At 43.6% G+C, this 10,958-nt stretch overlaps 1 pseudogene; it reads right to left on the bottom strand.

Moving 5' to 3' along the window:
* The window catches only part of LOC139608424 (myosin heavy chain, fast skeletal muscle-like), an 86,356-nt pseudogene that overhangs the window by 3,575 nt on the left and 71,823 nt on the right, over nt 1-10,958 (bottom strand).

Genomic DNA, 10,958 nt, shown 5'->3' with positions numbered 1-10,958 from the left:
GTGTGTTTTTGAAACTTATGTCGGGGCTGCAGCTCTCTCTCAGAGGACGGTGGAGCCTCAGTGTTTCTGGTTTAGCAGCACCGTGCTGGACAGGTGACAGGTGTGTTTACAGTGTTTGTGTTCACCTGTGTGTCATGTTTACATCACTGTGAATCAGAGCTGGAGTCAGTAAATACCCAGGACGACTGCAGGGTCATGTGACCTGAGTGAATGCTGATTCTATCTTTGCACACTGATGTTAGCTGGTTTTTTGACCAGTGTAAAACGGGTTATAAACTGTCTTTAATCGTTATGGTGCAGTTAACTCTCCGCTTGTTCTCCCAGCAGCAGTGATGTTGAATCTGTCGGCTGTGAGCTGCTTTCTTCTGCTCGGAGTCAACAGGACTGTACGCTGTTACTCTCTGTGCTTGATGCCGTTCTCCTATATTTTCTCTTTAAACCTCCAGGGTGATATGAAATGAAGAAGACTAGTCTGAATCCCCTCTAACCTTTGTAGTTAGTGAAACAGGAGGTAATAAACTGTGTGAAATCACAGCTGTAAAACTGCAGCGTTGGGACTCGACGGGTCAGAACAAAAAACATGAAAATGTAAAACTAACTCTGTAGATTCTCCAATTCAACTCAATTCAAAGGAAAGAAAGAAAAGTAAAGAGACTCCGCATGTTGAAAAGAAACGAATGAAGAGACGTCTTCACAGTGAAGAGATACAAACAGACACCAGGTTTAGCAAAGACTCCAGGGCAAACAGAAGGAGCTTTATCTCCTCTCACATTCGTTCTAATTAACCTCAGGAGGTAAACAGCCTGCAGCCACGATGCACTGTTTCTATTTAAAAAAACTTTGGTGGCACCAGAGAGCAGCCTGACTGAGGCCACTGTGTCGCCTCCCAGAGCAAATCGACAAACACGGTTTCACTGATGACTTTTCCAGAGCCAATACTGCAGATTGAAATGGAAAGAAGAAGAAGAAAAGGCCTCTAATCCAACCTTATCTTGGCTTATGCAACTTATAATTTGTTTGAGGGAATGGCTTCATATTTATTCACTGCTGAGGTCCGGAGGTTGACGGAGCAGGGCTTTAAACTGACCCCCACTTCCTCTGGTAAAGAGGAGGACCAGGCTGCTTCCAACACCCTCCAACGATGAGCCTCGTTTGTTTGTATCCGTGACCTTAAGTGACCTCAACAACTGACCAATCATTAAACCCCTCGTCTCAGCCGTGAATGTCCAATCTTAGCTTCACACTTGTAACTTAGCAGGTCAGTGCAGGTCTGGATTTCTCCAAACTTCACTTGGTTGTGATCTCATGCAAATATAAAATTGTAAATTGTAAAACAGTAAATATGATTTAATGCAGACGAATGTTACGGGGACGGAAATCATCAGATTTTATACATCAAAGGGTTAAATCACATATTAATGAGGTGCTTTAAAGGATAAAATGACAAAATGTCACAATATTATTTATAAATTATTTATCACCCAGCTCTATCCAGCTCTACGTCCAAGGCCAAAAGTTAGCATGTGATGAGCTAGCCTCATTCTTCTGTATGGAACCTGTATGGATGCTGCTGTATCAGAGTTTAGCTTAACGTTAGCAGCTGCTGTGTCCTGCTCTTCATCAGATTTTACACTTCAGCAACTTGTTATGTTTGTAAAACTGAAGCATTATTTGAAGATAAATCTAACCTCTGTTGTTTCCTCAGTGTGTTTCTCCACAGTAATGTACTATGATGCTATGGCTAAGCTATTATGCTATAATGTAATTATATTATTGTATTTCATGTTTCAGGTATAAGTGATGCTGGTACCAACCAGCAGTTCAAAGTTTTATATGTCAGATGCCAAGTTACAGTAAAACTGCAAAAAAACAAAAAAACAAATATTATGAAAAACATTGCACATGGCAGGAAATATTGCAATATTCTATATTATTGAATTATTAAATATTGATCAAATTTACCAGTGAAAGTTGTTATGTCAGCAAGAAAACTCAGCAGTCGCTAGCTGGAAATGAGAAATCTGCTTTTAACAGTATATTTTAGCAGGATATCATGTGTCCACACAACAAAGACCACTTCACATTTTTTAAAGAATCCATTTCCAGTCAACTTGTGGAGTTAAATGTTATGTTAGCTGAAGTCTGGTGGTAAGAACGAGCAAAGTCAACAGCTGTCATCTGAAAATGAAATCAGGGACATGTTGTCTCAATAATCACTGAGGACTGTGAGCAGTGAATCTGCCTCTGTCATCATTATCATCTGCTCACGTTACAGAGGAGGAGAGTCGTTCAAGTCTGGACCTAATTTGGTATCAAGTGTGGCTCCATCACTATGGCTGCTGTGGAAGCTGAGACATGCACCATTACCTGCATTAGAATCTGTATTTTCTTTATCACTGTTTCCAAACTTGGGGAGAAAAACCAGAACCCCCCCCACCTTCCCATCCTGGTAGCAGATCTAGTCCCTCAGGGCTCCTGTACAGACCTGTGGTGAGTTCATGTTTAGTTGAGAGTTCCCCCGAGTTTCCCCACTCACCGTGACCGTGGTCTCCTTGTTCTGCTTCCTGGTGGGCGACGTGGATCCCGGGCTCTGCAGAGAGAAGGACGCTCCGTCAAAACCTCCGTCCTCTGTGTCAGACATGACTGCTCCACACACACACGCTGTCACTCGCACACACACACAAACACAGTTGTTTTCCTGGCGAGCGCTGTTAGCGTCTGTCTGGTGCTCGCTCTGCTGCTGCTGCTGCTGCTGTGTGTGTGTGTGTGTGTGTGTGTGTTGCTGTGCAGAGTAGGGAGGATAGTTCTGCAGAGCAAAGCAAAGCATGGTTGGCTTTCCCTCTCTTTGTGTGAGAGTGGATGTATTGTGTGTGTGATTTCTAACACTTAAGCTTAGAATAGAGAAATATACAGTCTCCTGGCTGAACCAGTGTGTGTGTGTGTGTGTGTGTGTGTGTGTGTATACAGGACACAAATTAGGAAAAAAGTTTAAATATAAAATGGGATTAAAAATCCAGGGAACTTCAAACCTGCTGTCTCAGATTAAAGGGAACCATCTTCCAACTGCATGAGTGTGATCACATTTTTTGAATGACTGTATGTGTGTGTGTGTGTGTGTGTGTGTGTAACATGTCGAGCAGAGACATGGGGAGAGAGTGAATAAGTGGTGGGTGGATCCTGTGTAACTGTGCCTGGTTAATTATGATCAAGAGAGCAGATACTGTGGGAGGGATAATCTGCCACCAGCCTCTTCCATTAATGATGTGGGGGGGGGGGGGTTGATCATGTGAGAGGTGGGAAAATGACATCATATATCCTCATAATAGCTGGGTTATTATCTGTAGCTGTTGTTCAGCTGCACTGATCCACATCTTAATATCCACAGAGGATCAGTGACTGTTTGTTGTATGAGAGGAGCTGCTGAGAGTCACGTTACCATCATCAGGATCACAGCTTTTCTGTCTCATTTATATTATATCTCATTTACATATTTCTCTGCACATGATTCCTCATCTTATTGTTTACCTGGTTGTGTATCTGGATGCATTTATGCTCATTTTTACATGTACATTCTGAATGTTGTTTATATGCTTGTTTATGTGAATTCATATCTGAATGTTTATTTAAATCACTGACATTTTGTATCTGTTATTTATTTTATTTTCCTGTACTTAGTTCTCACTTGTAAATGAGACCTCAATGTGACCTTATTAACTCCTGATTAAATTAAGTATAAATGTGTAAATAAAATAAATATAAAAGCCTGTAAATGCTGCTGTTAACTGGAGGTGCATGGATATGACTGTATCATAAATATGGTCATTAAAATGGCAGGACCTGCTGGTGAAAGGCTGCAACAACAAGAGTTTCACTACTGAGGAACTGATGTAATGATGATGATGATGATGATGATGATGATAAACAAAGTAAAATGGGGTAAAGTCATATTTTCAAAGCTGTACTTTAGTTTTGGTTTTTATAAGACACTGATCTGTAAAGTATTAGTTGATTAGAGGATCTGAACCTCTCTTCTGATTGGCTGACTGTTTTCTGATGGATCCAATAAAAATATAGCAGATTTTGGGTAAACACTCAGAGAAACCAAATCCTACAAGGTTGGATGATGGGTCCAGGTGGGCGGGGCTTGGGGCGTGGCTGACTGTTTTGTTGTGACATCACAAAGTTCCAGAAGTCCTGACGGCTGGTTTTAAGGCTCAGTTTCTGAATACAGGCTGTGTGCATTTCTCTGTGGACTGAGGCTTTGATACTTTCACAGTATTAATATAGAACCTAGACCTGCTTTATAATCACAAACACATGGACATCTACCTTTAGACTGGATGGAGCTTTAAACAATTGTTTCAGCACTTAGGTAAAGCCTCTATTCAACCATGCTCCGCCCTAACAGGTGTTTTCAGGTAATGAGACCTCCTCTCAGCTTGATTGACAGCTCCCTTATACTTCTGTTGGTTTTGTGAGGCCGACGACTCACTCACATGAAATAGTTTTCTGATGAAAAGAGGCAGCAGTGTTCACACCTCACAACATCCAGCTCCAAGTTCAGTTCACACGTTCACAGTTTCACAATTTTTGAATTTTGAAGTTCACAGCCTAAAAACGAGCCACTTCACATCCATTTCTTCTGTTTTTTAATGAGCTGTTTTTCTTCTCCTCCCACCCTCCACCCCCACCCCCAGCCCCCAGTCACTGCCTCATGACTGTATCTACTGCCACACACAGAGGTTACCTTTAAAATCCAAGAAAAACCACAGAGAGTATCTGTTTTACAGCTAAAACAATGTGTCACAAGCAGAACCACTAAAAACAGACCAGTTTACAAATGTGATTCAGCTCCATATTTTTATTTTATTATGCAGAAATTAAAAAGGTAAATGTTACTTAGCCTGCATGAACCAAATGATGCAGCAGTTAATAGAGGCTACAGGCTCCATCACTGTCGTCACTACAGTCACTGAGAGATGCTGTGATTTCAGTTCAGTTCAGGTGCCGCCATAATACACATTTCTTCTTCTTCTGATGTTTTTTGGCGCTAAAAGAGCAGGTTGATGCGCAGCAGTGGCCGGCAGCATCTGAGCCTCGTCGACACATGAGAGGACTGAGTCATACTATCTGTGTGTTCTCAGACTGAGAGAGGCTGAGGATCCAGATACACAGAGGAAGTTGGTGTTAGTGTGACGTCTGGAGGGAGGACGTGTGTGGGGGCATGAAGACGGAGGAGGTGAGGGAGGAGGTCCCAGAGGTCGAGACTGGATGGTGGTTTTTAAGTGTTTGTGTCAAAGTTTCACTTCTTTTCATGACAATTTGCTTCGCTCCAAACCAGTAAACACTGATAATGAAGTTATAACAACAGAAATGTCAGTGTGTGGACGTTCTTATTTCCATGTTTATTATTTCAAAGTGAAAGTCTGACGCAGACTGAGGGAACCACTCACCACCTTCGAGGTTTGTTTAATAAAGTTGAATAAAGTACTGAGGTGAACATGGCTCAGTGGAAACGTCCAGGTACAGCTGACGCTCGCAGGAAGGGTGAGTGTCACATTGTTAAAGAACAGGCAGAACAGTGAGTAACAGCTTTACCTGGGGCTCTGAGCTGCTCTTCCTCACCAGACTGTTGTGCGAATGCTCCACATGATGCAAGGGACTCCCACCTGAGTGAAATCCATTGACTGCAGAAACAAGAGGGAGAAAGAATGTCATTATTTCTTCTGCTGATCCAGGAGGAATTTACTGGCCGGTGCTGAAGTGTCTCTTTGGTTTTGATAAATGTGACTAACGGAGCACAGACAGTCAAAAACAGAGACGTGGATCCGATTGCACCAGACGTATATAAATCAATCCCTAACTTCTACTAAGGTCTCAGTAAATAGAAACTACTTTAACTTTGTTGGGATGATGAAGGGCGCCGTGGATCCTCATTCATCTTGATGAATTTAGACAGTAAACCTAAGGAACATAAAGTAAAGAGATTTACAGAAACAGAAACTGATGGAGCAGCAGTTGGCCTCAAAGCGGTGTCAGTACTTTGACTCTTTAGCTGTTTCACAATTCAGGGGCCATATCCTTCAGAGGACACGTTTATGAAGTCCACCGTCGAAGACAGCAAAGCCAAACTGAAACGAGACGGGATTTCTGCTCTGCGTCTCCAGCTGTATTCGCCTAGAAACCTTGATGAAACTTGGTTTTTATTACAAAAACCTGAGGATTTAAGGATTTAAGGCCCTTGGTTCTAACAGTTGTACCGTTACACAATACTCACATTTAACCATGTAAACTCTCTGTCAGCTCATTTGCTGCCATATTATTTTCATTATGAGCAGACTATGAATCTTAGGATATGTTCGGCCACGAAGGATCCACCTGTTGAATTCTTTGTTGCCCAGGAAAAGAAGGACACATCTGAAGGAGCCTCTGAAACGGGACAGTTCGGTCACACTGCTGTGACACAATCAGTCGTATTGGGACACAGCTACTACGTGCTACAGCTGACTAGCTAACATATTTAGCTTTAGCCTTTGGTTTGGGACATGTTCCTGCTGATAGATAAAAAAGAAGACGTTAGCTTACAAATGACCAGAGTCAGTACAATTTATTAGGAAAGCCTATCTAAGCTAATCAAACCAGCGTTATCAGATGTTTAACGTCCCCGACAACCTCTGTCGTCTCATTTAGACTCTTGTTAGCAACCGGCCTTTTTAACAGCTGGAGAAGCTTCAAGAATCAGGACTGAGGGATTTACTGACGGATCTGATGTCAGAGAATCAAACCTGAACATGTCTGAGCTGCTGTTAAACACAGACCTGACTTCAGTCATCAAGCAGAAACACATTCAAACACCAGAGACTCAGGACCAGGGACAGGAAGTGAGGACATGTGACTAATGTCCAGGTCTTAGGCTCATTCCTGCAGCACAGTATTTGTAATTTGAGGCCAATCTGGTCAATTTATGAACAGTTGGTGCAACAAGATCCTCAACTTCAAAGACATTTGTGAAAATTATAATTAATTGAGCATTTAACATGAGCATTTTCCCATGTGTTTACCATCACAGTCCAACTGGAAGTATCTACATATGTGTGAGAGACTTTGTGGTTTGGTGTGAGGTTGTTTATGATAGAAGTGATGCAGATGAATGAGGACTGCTCCCAGACTTTGAACACTTAAGAGCAGGAAACATCCCACAAACCTTAGTGTCTCCTCTGTTTGTCTGCCTCTAGGAGCAGGGCCAAGAAGAAAGACAGAGGACGCCTCAGTTCTGCAGTGGAGGCTACAGATAAAATTAGTCACAGGAAGTGTCTGAGTGTGTGTGTGGTGAGTATGAGTGGGTGCTTTGTGCCACTGTGGAAGTTGAGGAGAATTCACAGCCCTGGGGCGCTAAAACTGGAGGAAGTAGAAGTGACAGAGAGTTCAGATGGAGAAGATAGGTTGTAATACCTGCCGGCAGGGAGTTCTTGTGTCGGATTGAGGCTTTGGGGGTCCCAGGTACACTGGACGGTCTCTCCCATGTCGTCTCTGGTGGAGTGTTCAGGAGAAGAAGAAGAAAAACAGTGACGTTAGCAGAATAATAAAAGCTGTCATATTCTTTTTGTTGACAGGGCTGGAAATATTTATTGGCAACAATAGGAAGTGATTCCATCCATGAGCGCAAACTTGGCACTTGTTGCCGTCAGCAGATAAACCAGGAACAAAGTTCAGGTCTGACAGCAGAAGTGTTAACGAGCCTCCAAATCAGACTGAACTGGCATTTTGTTTCCCTTTCAGTTATGTTTTGGATATGCCCCAACCAATCAGTAGCAAGTCTGTTATCATTTTTCATCAACACAGACGCTGTGAGATGTTTCTTGGAGTTCATCACATTTACATTTGTTCTTTCATCAGATGCTTTTATCCAAAGCAACTAACAAGTGAGAGACGTCACTGAAGCTCCAGGTCAGTAGAGACTCGGTGTCAGGACTGAATTCTACATCTGTTTATCAGGTGAAGAAGTGACCTGAGAGTCAGAGTCAGAGCTGGTCAGACATGTCAGGGTGTTAGAGGAGTGAGGAGAGGAGGAGCTCTCTGAGGAGACAGAGGGACGGTCCTGCTCTGAGAGACTTCAGGAGCTGGTTCCACCATCAAGGAACCACAGACCAGAAGAGTCTGGACTCTGTGTGCAGGGATGACTGAGTTCAAGTAGATGGTGCCGACCTAGTTGTCACTATGAAGGCAGCATTAGTGACGGAATTTGATTCAGGTTAGCGTGGGTTGATGAGTAGCAGGTTGACCTTTTAGGCTGATTGAAGACCAGACAGGCTGCTGCATTCTGGACCATCTGTGAGGGCTTCACTGAGCGTAAAGGGAGCCCCATCAGAAGAGCACTGCAACAGTCGGAGCAACAGGTAACCACGACCTGGCCTGAGAGCTGGGTGGTGCACTGAGTCAGGTAAGGCCTGACTCTTCAGTGCAGCAGGACCAAGAGACGGATGCAACGTGGTCAAGTTACCGTTCAGAAGCAATCACAGAAATGTGGTTGTTAAATTGACATATAAAATGACAACCTGTACAACTGTGTAAATCTTATTAAAGCTTCTCACAGTTTTTTTCTGTTACTGTTTCTCATGCAGGTAGATAACTAGCCAGTTTTGTAGGAAGATGACGCAGCGTCAGCAGTTAAGCAGGCGTCGTACCAGACAGTGAAGAGGGAACTGAGCCGGAAGGAGAAGGTCGATCTTCGTTCTGACACTCGTATGTATCATGTGTTTTTGGTAGTGACTGAAGGAATGAGATCACAGATAAAAGTGGCTGAAATGAGCTTCCTCAGCCTTAGACAGAGGGCGAGGAGCTCAGACATCCTTCATGTCAAAAGGAGTCAGTTGAGCTGATTCGGGCATCTGGTTGGGATGCCTTGTGGGCACCTTCCATTGGAGATCTTCCAGATACATCCAACTGGTAGGAGGCCTCGGGGTAGACCCAGAACACACTGAGAGATTATAGATCTCATCTGGTCTGGGAACGCCTCGGGATCCCCCAAGGAAAGTGGGAAAACGCTGCTGGGAAGAGGGACGTCTGGACTAGATTGCCTGACCACCTGCACCATAACCTGACTGCGGATAAGAGGCAGGAGATGGATGGATGGATGGATGGATGGATGGATGGATGGATGGATGGATGGACTTTTGTCGCATCATGGCCTAAATTTTGAAATATGAGATGTGGGGGGAAAAGTAGCCTCGTAGTTAGAAAGAATGACCCACAGCCATGTACCCTGTTCCTGTTCCTGTTCTTTCATCAACCATGTGTTGTCTTTTACTGTAAACTTAATGCAACAGGTGCAAACTTTTCACCAAATAAAAGTAGACATTTATTTTAACTGAGCTCCACGGAGGTAGTGACACTTTTCCATCATCTGTCTCCATTTCACTTCAGCTGGTGAAGACGCTGGAGAGTGAGGACACGAAGAGCAAGAGCCCCTGATATAGAAGGGCTGTCTTTGATTTTCCCTCCCTTATGTCCACTCGCACCACAGCACTGAGCTCAATTAGCCCTTTACTGTCAGCACAGAGAGAAAAGGCACAGACATGTAAAGAGCTCTGATTTCATTTGAGTCTCTCTGGCTGGCTCTGCTCTATCTGCTGCTGCTTAGCAGAGGAGACAACTGAGCCAAGCCCATCAGCTCAGATGACATGGATGGAGAGGATAACTGGCAGCAGGCTGATGGAGAGAGGCTGTGCCCTCACGTTTGATGTACGACACCGGCGTGGAGCCTTCACCCACTGGCCCTAAATGCCTCAATTTCTCTCTGTTAGCTTGTCATAAACAAATCGATACTGTGAGAAATATAAGGCATTAATGCAGGAAAATACAGAGTAATCTACTTAGCTCAGGGAAATTGTTTTTTATTGTGCCAGAGGGATAACAGTCAAAACACTATTAAAAAAAACCCTGATATTATTTCTAATATCTTTTTTACAAGTCACTGTGGGAGCCAGGTGAGAAATCCTCCATGTTTACTATGATGTTTGACAACCGGGCGGAACAGGTTGAGTTTCTAGGCAACTGGCTCTTGAAATGCAAATTGCAGATCCATTCTGTCAAACTGGGTTTTATACGAATGACAGATCAGTGTTGTCACCTGCCAGATTCATACCTCCAGATACAGTGACACAGCAGGAGTAAGGCTCATCAGCCGCCTTGTCCCAGACGAGCTGAGGTCTAAAGTGTCCTCTGAATGGCTCTGATAGTCTTGATTGTGGACTATAAACCCGACTCAGCTCACTTTTACACTGGTGGAATGGTGCATCCGTTCCTTTCAGACTCGTCACGGATCCTGATGATGTGAATTCATGTCATCAATAACAGTGCAGAGCTTCTCCTGACAGCGTGAGGTTCGGGTCTTTTATGCGACATAAAAGCATCAATTAATGTTTTCTCTGATTCCCCAGAGGCAGAAACAACCACATGTTCATTTAAATACATCACTGGTTCAGGCTCAGCAGCATGAGGCCGACAGAGGACGGTCGCAGATGTCTGAATGAAGACAGTCAACAGCGGATCTAAAAACAAAACTAAGCCTGCATCAGCTCAGCATCCGCGGCTCCAACCACGCCACGAGTGGTGCGCGTGGTTCTGAACAGGGAGAGGGAGAAGTGGCCTAGTTAGCTTTGACACTGCTATAATTTATTCACAACCATATGACACTGGTCCCCGTTGCATTAACTACCTCCTGTCTCTGGTTTTCATCCATCAAAGCAGCCCATTCACTCTGTGTATTGTCTCACAGAGGACAGACAGAGCTTAAAGGATGTCGTCTCTTAGCAATAAGGCAAACAAGGAAGAAGCTGAAGTTACCACTGACGTTAGTGAAAGACTCCCAGGTCGAGTCACGTGACTTTACAGCCAAAAATATTTTCAAATGTATTGTTAATATTATTTTGCAGCAGAGATGCTCTTTTATCTTCTAC

This window comes from Trachinotus anak, unplaced genomic scaffold, assembly GCF_046630095.1.
Source record: "Trachinotus anak isolate AG129_WGS33_773 ecotype Australia unplaced genomic scaffold, CSIRO_AGI_Tana_v1 ptg000025l, whole genome shotgun sequence".
NCBI classification, from domain to species: domain Eukaryota; kingdom Metazoa; phylum Chordata; class Actinopteri; order Carangiformes; family Carangidae; genus Trachinotus; species Trachinotus anak.
Note: the sequence above shows the minus strand (reverse complement) of the source record. Positions and strands in the feature narration are given on the sequence as shown.